Here is a 16,687-nt window from a genome sequence, read left to right as displayed (position 1 = left end):
GTATACTTTGTCTATGCCCATTCCTCCTAACTGATAACTTGGTGGTAGTCATACCAATGTGGAAGGCCGAACAGTGTTTACATAACAGCTGGTACATGACTTGTTTCACAGGTGGCGTCCCTTTGATAGTACATGTTCTGCCAGTTAAAGAGCTGGTACAGGTGTTGGTAGGAGGGTGTGCAGGACAAGTATCACAATGGAAGTGGTCTCAGAGGTAGGAGCCAAACCAAGGTGAAACCATGTCCGGACATAATGGGGTTGGGTGGACCTCTCTTTATAGATATTGGACATCGTCGGCTGGACAGACTGGTAAAACTGGACAGGCAGAGAATGGTAGTGGAACTAATATCAGATTGCATGCTGGGCAGAGTACAAGTGTGTCTGAAAATGCTGTGCACTGAACACTCCTAATGACGGGCCTCCGCAACTGACGATCATTCGTGTGCCAATGTTAACACCATGACAACTATGACTGAAATGGGCACATGACCATAGGCACTGGACACTGGTGCAGGAGCATCATGCTGCACGGTCTGACGAATCCTGATACCTTTTTTACCATGCCGATGGAAGGTCTTCCGGGAAAATGCCTCCTCAAAACCTGTACTGTGGGACAGAAAGAAGTTGGTGGCGACTCCAGTATGCTGTGGGGAACATTCATGTGGGCATCCACAGGTTCAGTGGAGCTCATACAGAGCACCATGACAGCCAAGGAGTATTGTACACTAGTTGCAGACCATGTACACCCCTTCATGGTGATCATGTTTCCCTGCAGCAGTGGCATTCTTCAACAAGATAATGTTCCATGTCACAAGGCAAGGAGTGTGATTGAGTGATTTGAGAAACACAGTGGTGAGTTCCAATTGATGTGCTGGCCCCATAATTTGCCAGATCTGAACTCGATTCAACACGTCTGGGACGTGATTGAATGTGGCATCAGAGCTCATTGCCCCCTCCCCGGAATTTACAGGAATTAGGTGACCTGTGTGTGCAGATGTGGCACCATTTCCCTCCAGCAACCTACTAAGGCCTCACTGCTTCCATGCCAGAATGTGTCACAGCTGTTATCTGTGCCAAAGATGGATGTACTGGCTAGGAGGTAGGTGATCATAATGTTCTGGCTGATCACTGTAAGTACTGTTGTTTGTTAGTAGGTTTAATATGGACAAAAGTGTGTAGCTGACCACTGGTGAGGATGACGTCAACATCAAGGAAAGTGGCCTAAGATTCGGAATAGGACTGTGTAAAATTTAAGTGGGGGAATGTATTAAGAGAATCCAAAAATTTTAGCAGGTTGGGCTCACAATGAATCATTGTGGCAGAGATGATGTCATTGCATCTAATATAAACCAGGGGTTGAAGACTTGTGGATCCCATGAAAGCCCCCTCCAAGTGACCCATGAAAATACTGGCACAGGAAGGAGCCATCCTGGTTCCCGTGGACGTGCCCCTGATCTCTTTGTATGTCTGCCCCTCCAAGGTAAAGTAGTTGTTTGCAAGTGTAAAGGTAATTAAGATGAGCAGGAAGAAAGTTGTAGGTTTGGAATCAGGTAGGTGCAGGGGATGATGGTATAGAGGAAGGTGAAAAGCGTTGTATTTGATGGAAGTGGTACAGGCGTAGTTTTCAGATGGTCTATGAAATGTTTGGTGTCTTTAATGTAGGAGGAGAGTCTTTGCACTATAGGTTGCAAGTGTGGGTCAACTAAGGCAGATGTACATTCGGTGGAGCATTGAAGCCAGCAGTGATCACACAGCCAGGGTGATGGGTTTGTGGATCTTAAGAAGAAAGTAATAGGTGGGAGTGTGTGGTATGGATGGGGCAAGAAGTTCTGTTGATAGAGGTTTAGTCCCTATGAAGGGTCTTAGGTTATAAGGAGGGACTGTAGTTCAGTTTGTATCATAGGGGTGGGGCCTTGATGGCAGATGCTGTGCAGAGAGGTCAAGGCAACTGGCATATACCCTCATTTACATACTGTGTCAAGTACCATAATGGTAGATCCCTTGTTTACTAGGAGGTTGATGATGATGAAGTAGTCAGTTTTTAGGGGGCAAAGAGTCTGGATTTTTCCAGAGGACAGGTTAGAGTCATGTTGTGGGGAGCTGAGAAATGGCTGGGATGCAATGCTGGATGTTAGGGCTTCTTGTCAGGCTTGTAAGGGATGATTTTGAGGAAATTCTTGTAAGGCTTGTAAGGGGTGAATTTGAGGAAGTGTTGGTGGATGAGGATGGGATCATAGTTGAACTGTTGAAGACAGGGTTCAATCTTATGTTCACTGTTGGGGAGGTTTTTGGATTGCGTTGCAAAGTTATATCTCCAGTTGACATTATATATGAAGGAAAGTAGGCCCTTCATTAAAGCAGCATCATTAAATGCAGGTTTAGGGCTGAAAGTGTCACCTGGTTCCTTCCCCCAGACACCAGTTTGTTGTAACTCTACGGATAGGAACTGGCATTACAGTATGTCCTTGGTTCTCACCACCCACAAGGCCTTAATTTACGTTAATTATTTTCTTTAATTTCCTCATTATCAGCATTTTCTCTCAGTAACTATTCCTTTCCTTCATTCCCTTTTAGTTTTCTATATCTTTTATTTTTTGAGCAGTGTATTTCCTCCACCACCTCTACCACATACAATGCACTTAGCTTTCTGCAGGATTTTTTGTAAGTAATCTCAGTCTTGCTTTATAACCTATCTTCCACCTTTAAGTTCTCAGATTTTAAAATCTTGATCCATGCAGTCCCCCAATAACTTCCTTTCTCATCCTGTCTGGTAAGTCACTCCTGATCCAGGATTCCAGATGATGTTTCCAAACTTTCCCATTTCTTAAACCTTTCCGGTCCTTCCCTTCATCCCTCTTTCTTCCCCTTCAAACTTTTTGCCAGAAGGAGGAGCCAAAAGCTTCAAAAGCTTGCTCATTTCTTTAATCATTATATGAGTTTTCTGCCATCGCTTCACGAGTAGATTTGTTACATCTATCCAGTTACATAAAATGTTCAAAACTCTTCATACATGAGTAATAAGTGATAAATAAGTTGCGATACTTTAAAACAGTTATATTGTCCTCTGTAATTAATTATAACATTTTCTACCCATAATTATTCTATAGATATACTCTTAACAATGCTTTTTATACTCCCTTTGTCGGGAAAGTTCCAGGACAGCATTTTTTTTTTTTTTTTTTTTTTTTTTAAGAAAATAGAAAATTGCATTTGCAAGTAATGATCCTAGTTTGTATCAAAGTAGTCCTCTTGGCTATCTATGCAACAGTTGCCAATGTTTCTGGAGGTCTTGGAAGCAAGCAGGGAAATTTAAACTGTGATGCTTCCAAGCTCATTTGTCACAGCCTGCTGGATGTCTGCAACATCTTGATGAAGCTTTCCTTTCAGTCGCAAGGCAAGAAGCCTGACAAATGTGGCAGATGTGGGATTTCAGGCTGATATTCGGTAACAGATAAAGCATTATGGTGTCTTGCATTGTCATGCTGTAAGAACCAGTCCTGAAAATGCCAAAAATCATGGCGGCAACTCTGATTGCTTGTCACAAACATTTTTTGGGTTTGATTTAAAGAATTTGATTCACTGTTTGACCCGGAGGAACAAATTGTGGTGAAACAATCCTTTACTATCAAATGCCATGAACAACATTATCTTTGTTCTCAAAGGTTGCTGTTTGACCTTTTTTTTTAGGCTCGTGATCCAGGACTCCACAATTCAGCCCTTTGATGCATCGTGTGAGGGTGATACTGGTAGCACCTACTGTCATCCCCAGCAGTTACCTTTGACAGAAATGTGGGATCATATCTGGCTTTATCCAGTAGTTCAGCAGAAATTCTTCATCTTTCCTCTTTCTGTTCATATGTTAGTGAGTGAGGGACGAGTTTTACATTAAGTTTCTGTTCCTCTAAATCTTCATGTAAAGTCTTATGACACATCATGATTCAAATTATGTTCCTCTGATTGGCATCATGATATTCTTGCAATACCTGCCTTACATGCTCCATGTTTTCATCGGCATGTGATGTAGACGGGCGACCAACTCTGGGATCATCTTTCACTGAATTTCTGTCTTCACTAAACCTTTTGTGGCACTCGAAAACATGACTTCTTGAAAGGGCCCCACTTACACGTATTTGCTTAATCATTGTCTACATTTCACTAGAGGTTTAGCTTGACACAGAACTTAATGTTCACTGTTTGCTCACAGTCAGAATCCATTGTGTCACTGTAACTAATGCACTAAGAATGCTAAGCACAGCCCTGCCACCTAGTGAGTTTGGGCAGAAACATGGCCTAGATCATTTCAAGGATGTACACATACCAGGTAACACAAAACCATCATTTGTTCCTTTTCAGTATTGAAAACTCAAAAATAAAAAACCTACCCTGGAACTTTTCTGACAAAGGGGGTATACGATGGTACTGTGAGTATTCTTGTGGTGATAATTTTACCAACCCTCACTTAATCAGTCATGGTCATGACAAATACATAAAGTTTTCTGTTAGAATGAAGTGACTTGCAACAAGCAATAAAAAAAATTACTGAACTTCCTTACAGGCAGCTTTGACAGTAGTGACTCTAGATCTACACCCACACTCTGCATATTAAAGTTTCATCCCATTTTGTTTATGTATGCAGCATGGGAAGAATGATTGCATAAATGTCTCGGTGCGAACTGTAATTAGCCTAATCTTGTCTTCGAGATCCCTACGAGAGTGACACATAGTGGGACTGCAGCAGTATATTTATGGATTCCTACATCAATACTCATTCTTGAAAGCTTGTAAGAAGGCTTTCATCATATAGTTGGGACCACTCATCAAGTGTCTGCCAGTACAGGTTTTTCAGCATTGCTGCAGTGCTATGAAGTAAGTAAACAAACCTGTGAGCATTTGTCCTTTATATGCATTCCACATCCTCTGTTAGTCCTATATGGTATGGGTTCCACATCCATCAAAAATATTGTATTATGTTTCACAGAAGCATTTTGTAGTCAATCTCTGGTAGATGAACTGCATTTTCCCAATGTCTTGCCAGTAAGCCAGAGTCTGCATTGCTCTACCTATGATTGAGCCTATGTGATCATTCTATTTCATACTCCACAAGTAGTTACACTTACGCATTTCTACAAGCTAGCTGAGTTCAGAGATGACTCATTGACATTTTGGTCACAGGATACTACATGTTCTTGTTACATTTCTGAATATTTAAAGCAAGCTGCCAGTCATTGCACAACTTTGAAGTCTTATCAAGATCCAACTGAATATTTGATGCAGATTTTGCAGACAGAACTTCATTAAAGATTGCAACACACACAAAAAATCTCACGTTACTATTACTATAGTTTTGTAGGTCATTAATATAAGATTTAAAATTTTCTATTTTTGGATCCACAGCCTCAAGGTGTTTTGAGAATGAAAACATGGCCCAAGTGTGCTGTATTCTTTTTATTTTCCATATGATTGGTCAGTTTAACCATGGATCATTTTCAAGAACATATCTTAAGCTTCCAGTTTATCTCACATTCTAATACATCACTGTTACATCTAAGAGATATACACTGTATTTTTGTGTGTTATGTAGCACAAAAACAATATAGTAGTTTACATGATTACATCCATTAGCTGACACAGTGATTTAATAAAGCTGGAAGATATGTGTTTGAAAATGTTGCACAGTTGAAACTGGCCAATTGCACAGACAATAAAAAGAATACAGATTACTTGGACCATGTTTACATTCAGTTGAAATGGGCCAATTGCATTGAAAATAAAAGTAATACAGCCTGCTTGGACCATGTTTTCATTCCAAATTAATATACAGCATGAACAATGTGATCAAACACACTTCCCTGGGCAATGCCTGAAATACTTCCACAATGTTCAGTGTCTCCAACCAACATAGCACACTGAGTTCTCCAACCTAAAAATCCTCTATATATTTGTACACTAGTTAATAAGCATTAGTGTGGTGCCGAGTCAAATGCTTTTTGAAAGTCAAGAAATACTGCGTCCACCTGATTTCCTCGATCTGTAGCTTTATGGATGTCACATGAGAAGAATGTACATTGGATGGTTTGGCATGACTACTGTTTTCAGACTCTAAGCTGCCTGGCATGGAGGATGTCATTCTGTTTTGAGATAGAGCTCAGAGTATGTTGTAAGATTCTACAACAGATGGATATCAAATATAGACAGGTACGGCACATTCTTCCTTCCCACTACTGGGAACAGTTTTTACATTTGAGGGGTCTACAGTAGATTATGGTTAAAAGAGAAGGCTAATTCAGCCACAGAATGTGTATAACTGAAAGGGATTCTTTGAGACCCTCGATATTTGTTCAGCTTTGGCAATTTCAGCTGTTTTTCAGTGACACTGACATTAATGTGGTGAAAGAATTAATTAACCTAGGGCAGTACTCCTGGAATTTCCTTTGTAAAGGAGCTTTTGAAAACAGAGTGCCAAATTTCTGCTTTTGCTCAACTACACTCAGTTTAAGTTCCTTTGTCATCCATGGGTGTCTGGGCACTAATTTTTGTTCTACTGACAGCCCTTATGAAAAACAAGACTTTTGTTGAGCTTTGTGAGAGATCTTTCAATAAGATTCTGCTATGGTAGTTGTTGAAGGCTCTGTGCATTGCCTTTTCTACTTGTTTTAATGAACCTTTATACCTTGTTGCAAAAACTTCAGCATAGTCAGTTATACCAGTTTCAGTGTAGATGTCTTCAAAGAGGTCATATCTGTTTGTTGCCATTAGATTTAATGTATTTCCATTGTGAGTGAGCTTCTGAACTATCTGTTCTAAGAAGTTTTCAGAGAAGGCTGGATGTCTTGTCATGCTCATAACTTGTGAAACAGTAATTACTCCAGTTTATTGTTGAACAGTTTTTGTCTCCACCAATGATGACGGTATGATTAAGGAACATATGAGGTGAAATTTTCACAAAAGTTTTCAGTTTCATCTGAGGATGAGTTTAGTGTTGAGTGAAGTACCAAACACATCTAAATGTAAGCTTTTGCTGACCCCTGATATTGATTATTGCCCCAATAATCTAGCATGCAGTTTCATTTTTTGACTCAGTGGATTTGAATCTCTTGTTTATTGCAACAAGTACACCACTTTCATGTACTAATAGCCTAATCTTTTTGGTATACACTTTTATTTACTGCAGAAATCTCACAGTTGTCAGTCTTGGGTCTTAACCAACTTTCAGTATCTAATATTATGTGAACTCAGCTGCTTTTTAACATTGCTTAAAACTGTGGCATTTTGTTGTGAATACTTTGGTTGCTGTTCTCTATGATTTTAATAGTCTCATCTGTGGAGGGAGTGTTTTGGATCTTACACTAATACGTCAGGGTCTGCTGCAGCTATAATTGTATATAGTGGATAGTATAGTGACCGGTTTCTTGACAAGACCAGCAATGACACGGGGGCCGACCACCCAAGGTCATCACAGGAAGTCAGAGAGGTAGACGACAATGAGATAACAACAAACAACAGAGACAGCATGGTGGAATAACAACTTCAGTAAGTAAACCAAGATCGATACCTCAGATGTAGCAGATTCAGATCCAAGACAGCAATGTGTAGTGAGATCAACACAATAGTGCTGAGAAATAACAACTGACTGCAGAGCTGCTGGCTTAAAGGGCAGCTACCAGTGCTGATATGTCAGCACGGTGGGTGTGTCCTCATGGTGTCGCCTGCAGTGGTGACACCAGCACCTGCAGATTTAGCAGTGCAGTCTAGCACCTGCAATTAAGTTCCACATATTTCAGCGACCTTCAAACTTGCCCCTGCTGGAAGTGTCCTGGATGATGCTTTGGAAGTTAATCTGGTGGTACGGAAGATTCTCAACCCAGAAGCCTGCCAGCTGGTAGAAAGGAACTTAGGCGTCAGGTAACATGCTGGGGCATAATGGTGTGGGAACGAAAGCATGAGGGACAATGGCTGAAAGGGAAGAGGTTGCACTGAAACCTCCACTTCGATGCCCACGTCCAGGGGAACTGCTGCTGGTACCCTGGAGACAAGTTGTAGCAGGGCATTTGGGGGTTCGGCAAAGGTGGATGTTCCAGGTCTTACGTAGCCACAGACAGTGATGCAGTTGGTAGGCAGCAATGGAGCTAATTGGTATGATGGCACTCCATGCTCCTCAAAGTGTCAACTGTTGTAAGGCTCCACCCATGTGTGGCAACCACTGTACCCAGCATCTGCAATGGTTTCTCCCCATACAGGCATAGCCATACAGCCGAGGCCAGCATGTAGCACCTGGCATACCAGGTACAGGCCTCCTTGGGCTGTGGTGCCAGGAGATGGTGGAGAGTACATTGCTGCTGCCCATGGAGGAGCTGCCCTGGTCTAGGATTATGGACAGGGGTGGTCCTGTAGGTGCCCAGAAACAGAGAGGATGGCATTTGTAGTCGAAGTGCCCACCGTTTTTAACATTTGTTGTTTAAACATTTGTACGGTATGCCATTGGAGAATGGCACTTTTTGCCACTGGAGGTGCAGAACTGTTCGAAATGCATTGCCATGAATTGGAACCCATTGTTCAACACTATGATGCAGGAAACGCTTCAATGGCTAGCATCTGGATGAGGATAGTGGGAATAGTATCAGTGGTTGCAGACGCCATGCTGACCACATATGGGTAGATGAAATAAGTGTCCATGACAGTGAGCTGCATAGAACCCAGAAAGGGGCCAGCAGAGTTCAGGTAAATGTGGTCCCAGGGGCAACGAGGGGAGAGGGGACGGGGTGAAAGTTTGAGGAGGAGCATGCTGGTTCTGGGCACTAACAGAACAACTGCACACCATGGCCTCCATGCCTTTGTTCAGTCCCGGCAAGTAGGTATGTCGCCTTGCAAGGGCTTTTATCTACAGCACACCCTAATGCTCACAATGGGGAGTTGCAAAATCTGCAGGGTAGATGGGATGACGACACACTGAGTATCTGCTACTGTGTAAAGCAGGAGAACACACAGACAATGGTCGAATGCTGGGAGAGGCAAGCCCAGGCCCAGAGTTCCAGATCAGCAGACTTTGATAAATAAGTGCCCCCCCCCCCCCCCCTCCCCCAAGGAGCACATAGTGAATCAGGCACTGTAAGATAGGGGCGGGGAGTGTGTCTGCAGTAATGTGAGTGGCTGTAATTGGAAACTTCTCCAGGGCTTGCTGTTGTTCCATGTTGATGTGGAAACAGAAGATTTTCTGGATTGGGCCCTGAGGGGAGATGAGGGAGAGCACCCTCATTTGTACGTTCCACCCTGGGCATTTATTTAATGATATAATTGTTGGAGCTGAGTAGAAGTGCCCAATGCTGGATCTGTTGTGCTCTCTGCTCTGGAAGCCAAGAGCAGGGTCCAAAGAGGGCTACCAGTGGGTTGTGCTCCATAATAAGGGTACGTTTGGTCACAAATAGGTAGACATGGACTTTTTAATGGCAAAGATGCTCATCAAAGCTTCTTTTTAGATGTATGAGTAGTTCTTTTGAGCAGGTGTCAGCATTTTTGATGCATAGGCAATTGTTTACTCAGTACCGTAATCTTTCCTTTGAGCCAGCACTGCACCAATGCCATAGCGAGAAGCATTAGCAGCCAAAACAAGTAGACGTGCCAGAGAAAAGGGAATAAGGCAGGGTGCCAAGTGCACCAGACGCTTCAGCTATGTATAGGAATCAGCCATCCATCTGAAATGAACACCCTCCTTTTACAATCAGTTGAGCGAATGTAGAATTTCGGCTGCTTTTGAAAGGAACTGGGAACAATAAAACAATGGAAACTCAAGGTAGGAATATGAACAATGAAGGAAAAGACAGATTGCTACTTACTTTAAAGAAGACATGTTAAGTTGTAGACAGGCACAGATAAACAACACTTACATAAAGCATTTGGCCTAAGCCCTCATCAGATAAAGAGAAACATATATCATTCATACACACAAGTAGGCACACCTCATACACACATGACTGCCAACTCCACCATTCGGACCCGAGATGCTGGAGTTGGCACTTGTGTGCATAAGGTTTTCTCACTTGTGTGTATGAATGGTTTGTGTTTCTCTTTTGCTGATGAAGGCTGCAGTCGAATTCTTTATGTAAGTGTCTTTGTGCCTGTCTGCAACTTAATATGTGTTCTTTTCAGTAAGTATCAATCTGTCTTTTCCTACATTGTTGAACTTTCCCTAAAAAGCCTGCAGGTCCTGGTAAGTTTAGGGGCATGGGAGAGAGTCAATAGCAGGAACATTGCAGTCAGTGGACTGGGTCCCTCCTTCATTGAGCAAGTGGCTGAGCTATTTCACTTGCTCCTGAAAAAAAACTGGCATTTGTGTAAGCAGCATTTGAGCCCAGCATCATACAACGTATTAAAGAGGGAACAAATGTTTCACAGATGGTTCTGATGTGTAGTGCCCATGGCAATTAAGTCATCAAGATAGATAGTACAAGCAGGGATGGACATGGTTAACTCTCGAATATTATCGGAGCAGAAAAGATCTCAAAGATCAAGGATTTGTATAAGTCAAAGGGAGTGCTGATAAACATAACACCCCAGTTTCTCATCCAATGGGATCTGCACAAAGGCACTTGAAAGGTCTACCTTAGAAAAATATCCACCTCTGAAAAGCTTTGTGAGGATGTCCTCTGGATATGGTGTGGGGTAGGTTGGACCACTGTGTCTCAAATCAAAGGATCTGCATATGATGTTTTTCAAGCTGGGTTTGCACAAGTGAAATTGCAACACCAACTCACTCCTCGCAAATTGCATCACCCATGGGCAGTATGACTGATCAAGGAGTTTGTGGTACTGATAGAACTCTAGGTTTGATGCAACCACATGGAAACTTTGTGAATGATAATTTGACAGCAATGAACATATCACCTTGAACATGGGCATGACAAGTTTCAAAAGTGGAGCAAACGTCTTTAGCAAGAAAAACTTCTCTGAGGAAGTCAAAGAAAGGAAGAGTAATCATTGGAGAATATAAGCTGAAACCTGAAACATGGCAAAGTGCTGTTTCAGTTGGTGCAAGTATGTATCTCATCCTGTTCTGAATCATTAGACAAAGGAAATGCAGGTGGGCGGCTCTCAGGCTGAGGAGAAAATACCCCTTGCACTGGGTGGGTTCATTCAGCCTGCAGTCAATCCTTTGAAAGCTGAATTTCCTGATGGAGCAATTCAGTTTCCTGCTACCATTGTTGTTGCAATTGTTGCTGTAGGACCAGCTGTTGCCTCTGCACAAGTTTCGGATGCTGCTAATCTTTCACCTTGTTGCCAATTATAGTGACCAGAAACAAGACAAGAAACAGTAGACACATGCCAACTGATCAAGGAAGTCACAGCGGGTTGCCCGAGAGTAAACAGGTGGACAACATGAGAGAGCGACAAGCAATGGAGGTCCCCCCTGTGGGTTCGGGGGTGTGAATAGGCCCACGGTATTTCTGCCTGTCATAAGAGGCGACTAAAGGGAGTCTCACACGTTTTGGACTTTATGTGATGGTCCCCTGTAGGGTTTGACCTCCATATTTCAAAATTCTTCCAAAGAGTGAGCCAACTGGGGCATGGTGCCTTACATGGTGCATTGTGTCCATTGTGCATTGAGATCTTTAGCTTGCTTTCTCGTCTTCGCATTGCAGTCCCGCTCAATCTCCATCTCTTGGGCGAGGATACATTCCTGGGTGCGATTTCCGCCATGCACTGTGCAGTGTCGCTTTCTGCAGAGACAATAACCATGGGCTTCCTTGCACCTAATATCCAGCATGGTAGCCAGTCCGTTGTGATGGGTCCGCCATGTGCCCTGTTGGTTGTAGCCCCCTGACAACACAGGGAACGCTCTACTGATGCCTGTGCCGTTAACTCCCCATGTATGCCAAGGAGTAGATGCCTATCTCCCTGAGGCATCGGGACTCCCGGCAATGGCCATCCTGCCAGGTGACCCTTGCTGAGGCTGGGTGGCACCCATGGGAAGGGCCCTTGGTTGGAGTGGGTGGCATCAGTGCAGATGACATGCAATGAAGCATGGCACATCTTCTCTTGCTGGTGGCCAACCACCAGCAGTCTCTAACCATTTAAGGGCTCACTTTAACACAAGCATGTGTGACCCCAAATCATTCCTCTCCCTGGCCACACCATGGGAGGAACAAAAGGTTACTCCTATCTGTGTTAACTGCAGAGAGCACAATCCCCCTTGCTTGCTGGACTGTAGGGTTCTAGAGAAGGAAAGGAAAATAATGGAATACAAGACCCCGGACCAACTGACCTACACTGAGGCTAAAAGGAAATTTGAACGACTCCATCCCATGCGCATGACAACATCTTACGCTGCCACTGTCACTACTGTTACAGCCCCATCTGTTTCACCAATTACAGTCAGCTCTCAGAGCCGTAAGACCACACTTGCCCACTTGATGGTGGGGGGCACTTCCCTCCCTGTTGGTTCTGCACCACCTACCTTGGGAGCAGAAGCCCCCCCCCCCCTCCTCCTCCGAACCATCGGGGACATCCATCCCCACTTCTAAGCCACAGAAGCATAAGTCTTCTTCGGCTTCTCTCACTATGAAGGGGTCCCTTGGGTCACTCCCTTCCCAGGTTCCTACCAGTGGCAAACCAGACACCCGCCAGTGGCTGAAGAAGCCCCAGGTAGCTGGTCGTAGGGCTTCGCGGTCCTCTTCAGTCCCGGAGACTGAATCAAAGAAGCCCTCCCAGCTAGAGCCATCCAAGGAACAGTGCGAGAAATCGAGAAAGACCCCTAAGATGAAGGAAATTGCGGTGGCACCCCCACCACTATCGTTACCTTCCAGCTCTGCGTCTGAGGATGAGATGGAGATTCTGCCATCCACGGAGGACCTAGATCTCGCTGGTCACTCAGACACAATGGATGTCGCTCCCATCGGTATTCAGTCTGTGGCAGCAGGTGAACTAGTGGCGTGATCTGCCTCCTCGGTCCCTTCACGCCTTTTTTGGCCATGGACAGTGTCATTTTACAGTGGAATTGCAGCGTTTTTTTCCACCACCTTGCTGAGCTCATATAAGTTCTCAGCCTTCACCCTTTCCTCTGCATTGCTCTTCAGGAAACTTGGTTTCTGGTGATGCGAACCCCCGCCCTCCGTGGCTATCGGGGTTTTTATAAGAACCGGGAAGCTTATGAGAGGGTATCTGGTGGCGTCTGCATCTACGCCCTTCACCCTCTTTACAGCGAATCTGTCCCTCTACAAACACCTTTAGAGGCTGTTGCTGTTCGGGTGTGGATGCCTCAGGTTGCTACTGTCTGCAGTATCTAGCTTCCACTGGATGGTGATGTCCCATAGCATGTCTTGGCTGGACTGATAGCCCAATTGCCGCCACCTTTTCTGTTACTGGGCGACTTTAACGCCCATAACCCTCTGTGGGGTGGATCAGTGTCAACAGGCCAAGGCACTGTCATTGAGCAAGTGTTGGCACAACTCGACCTTTCTCTTTTAAATAATGGTGCCTTCCCACATTTCAGTGTGGCGCATGGCACGTACTCAGCCATCGACCTTTCGATCCGTAGCCCTAGCCTTTTACCATCTGTCCAGTGGAGTGTGCATGACGACTTGTGCGGTAGTGACCACTTTCCGATCTTTCTGTCACTGCCACAGCCTCACTCTTCTGGGTGACCCTACAGATGGGATATGAATAAGGCTGATTGGAACTTGTTCACCTCCATTGCCGCTATTGAGCCTCTTTCTAATGACGCCATTGATGTGGTGGTTCACTCGATCACCACCAGCATCCTTACTGCCGCAGAATCTGCAATTCCCTGTTCTTCCGAGTCCCCTCGGTGGAGGACTGTGCCTTGGTGGTCACCCGAGACCACTGATGCGATTAGAGATTGCACGCGTGCCCTCCAGCATCATAAGCAGCATCCATCATTGGAACACCTCATCACCTTTAAATGGCTCCGTGCGAGAGCCCGCCGCCTCATTTGCCAATGCAAGCAGGAGTGCTGGGAAAGGTAGGTCTCCACAATTGGCATCTGTACCTCTCCATCGCAGGTTTGGGCCAATATTCGGCGACTCTATGGCTATCGGACGCCTGTCAGCGTACTTGGGCTTTCACTGAATGGAACAGTCTGTACTGACTCTGATACAATTGCAAACCGCTTAGCAGAGCATTTTGCTCAGAGTTTCACTTCTACGAATTACCGACTGGCCTTTCGCTCCCTAAAAGAGCAGTTGGAACATTGGAGCCTGTCATTCCACACGCACCACGCTGAATCGTACAATGCTCTATTCAGTGAGTGGGAATTCCAAAGTACCCTAGCTGCTTGCCCTGATATGGCTCCCGGGCCAGATCACATCCACTGACAGATGCTCCAACACCTCTCGGCCAGCGACACCACCTTGACGTTTTCAACCGTATCTGGATTGAGGGTGAATTCCTGTCTCAATGGTGGGAAAGCATCGTAATGCCCATGTTGAAACCTGGAAAGAACTCACTGTAGGTGGACAGCTACCTCCCCATTAGCCTCACCAACGTTCTTTGCAAGTTGCTGAAACGCATGGTGAGCCAGAGGTTGAGTTGGCTACTTGAGTCTCAGGGCCTTCTGGCTTTGTCTCAGGGTGGGTTTTGTAAGGGCTGCTCTGCCACCGATAATCTGGTCTGCCTGGAGTATGCCATCCGTAAAGCCTTTGCCCACCATCAGCATCTGGTTGCCATCTTTTTTGACATGCGGAAGGTGTACGATACGACACGGTGACTTCACGGGTGTGGTCTTCAGGGCCCACTCCCAGTTTTTATACAAAATTTTCTGTCACTTTGTTCCTTCCACATGTAAGTTGTGGCCTCCCATAGTTCCTCCTGAGTTCAGGTGCATGGGGTCCCGCAAGGATCTGTCTTGAGTGTCTGCCTCTTTTTAATTGCAATTAAAGGGCTCGCTGCAGTGGTGGGAACGTCTGTATCAGCTGCCTTGTATGCTGATGACTTCTGACTATACTATAGCTCCACTGGCATTGCAGCTGCTGAACGGCAGCTGCAGGGCGCCATCCACAAGGCACAGTCTTGGGCTGTAACGCATGGATTCCAGTTTTCAGCTGCCAAGACGTGTGTTATGCATTTCTGCCAGCATCACACTGTTCACCCTGAGCCATCGCTTTATATTGACAGCGAATCTCTTGCTGTGGTGGAGACACATTGGTTTTTGGGATTGGTTTTTGATACCCGGTTGACTTGGCTCCCTCATATTCGGCAGCTTAAACAAACGTGCTGGCGGCTCTTAACGCTCTTCGTTGCTTGAGTCACACCAGCTGGGATGCTGATCAGTCTACCCTACAACGACTGTATCAGGCATTAATTCAGGCCCGTCTAGATTTTGGGAGCCTGGCTTATGGTTTGGCATCACCTTCCACATTGCGGTTGCTTGACCCCATCCTTCACAGCAGGATCCGACTAGCCAGTGGAGCTTTCCACACAAGCCCTGTCAACAGTATATATGGTGTTCCTCCATTGCAGATCCGGCGCCAGCGATTACTGGCCGCTTATGCTGCACACGTTTGTAACTTGCCCGGGCGTCCCAATTACAGTCTCCTGTTCCCGAACTCGGTCGTCTATCTGCCAGAACAGTGGCCCCGGTCAGGGTGTATGATCACGATTCGTGTCCAGGCTCTTCTCTCTGGGCTTGAGTTTTTCTCTCTCCCACCTGTTTTCCGGGCCCATATACATCTACCCCCATGGTGTGTGCCCCGCCCATACCTTCGGCTCGATTTGGCACAGGGCCCGAAGAACTCAGTCCCTCCTGAGGCTCTCTGCCACTGCTTTCTTTCACTCCTTGCCATGTTTCAAGGCTCTGACATTGTCTATACTGGTGGTTCAATGGTTGCTGGTCGTTTTGGGTATGCTCTTACTCTAGGGGAACATTGTGAACAACGCTCATTGCCAGCTGGCTCCAGTGTTTTCACTACTGAGCTGGTAGCCATCTCTTTCGTCATAGAGTATATCCGCACCTGCTCAGGTGAGTCCTTCATTATCTGTAGTGACTCTCTGAGTGGTTTATGAGCTATCTACCCGTATTTTCCTCACTCTCGTCTGGTAATGGCTATCTAGGAGTCCCTCAATACTCTTGCCCATTGCTGCTGCTCCATGGTCTTTGTGTGGACCCTGGGTCATGTTGGCATCCTGGGAAATGAACGTGTTGACACGCTGGCCAAACAGGCTGTCAGTGCACCAGCCCTGGAGATTGGCCTTTTGGAGTGTGATATCCAGCCAGTTTTGTGGTAGAAGGTCCTTGGTACCTGGGGTAATGAATGGCACACCCTGCCTGCACCCAACAAACTTTGCGTCATCAAGGAGACTACCGGTGTGTGGCACTCCTCCTTGCAGGCCTCTCGCAAGGACTCCGTTGTCCTCTGCCGGCTATGCGTTTTGTTTTGAGTCTGGCCTTTGGCCTATGGTTTTAGATTGTGGTTTTTAGTGTGTTTCTTGGTGGTTGGCTTTTCATTTTTTGTTTCTATGGTCGGCTAACCACTGTCACACTCTGTGTGCTTTTAATTCCTTTTGTCTGGTCTTTGTGTCTTTCTTGTTCTGTGTTGTCCCTTACCATCTCTATTGCTTGTTTTTTATTCCTTGTAGGATTTTATGGTCGAGGAACAAGGGACCGATGGCCATTGTAGTCTGGTCCTTTCAACCCCCCCCAAACCAACCAACCAAACAATGGAGGTGGCATTCCAGAATA

The 16,687-nt window shown here is 45.3% G+C and overlaps 1 protein-coding gene across 4 annotated transcripts in view; it reads right to left on the bottom strand.

The window, feature by feature from the left end:
* The window catches only part of LOC124777424 (ras-like GTP-binding protein RhoL), a 325,071-nt gene that overhangs the window by 20,362 nt on the left and 288,022 nt on the right, over positions 1–16,687 (bottom strand). The window lies entirely within an intron of this gene.

This window comes from Schistocerca piceifrons, chromosome 2 (genome assembly GCF_021461385.2).
Source record: "Schistocerca piceifrons isolate TAMUIC-IGC-003096 chromosome 2, iqSchPice1.1, whole genome shotgun sequence".
NCBI classification, from domain to species: Eukaryota; Metazoa; Arthropoda; class Insecta; order Orthoptera; family Acrididae; genus Schistocerca; species Schistocerca piceifrons.
The sequence above is the reverse complement of the archived record's forward strand: the minus strand, read 5'-3'. Positions and strand labels throughout refer to the sequence as shown.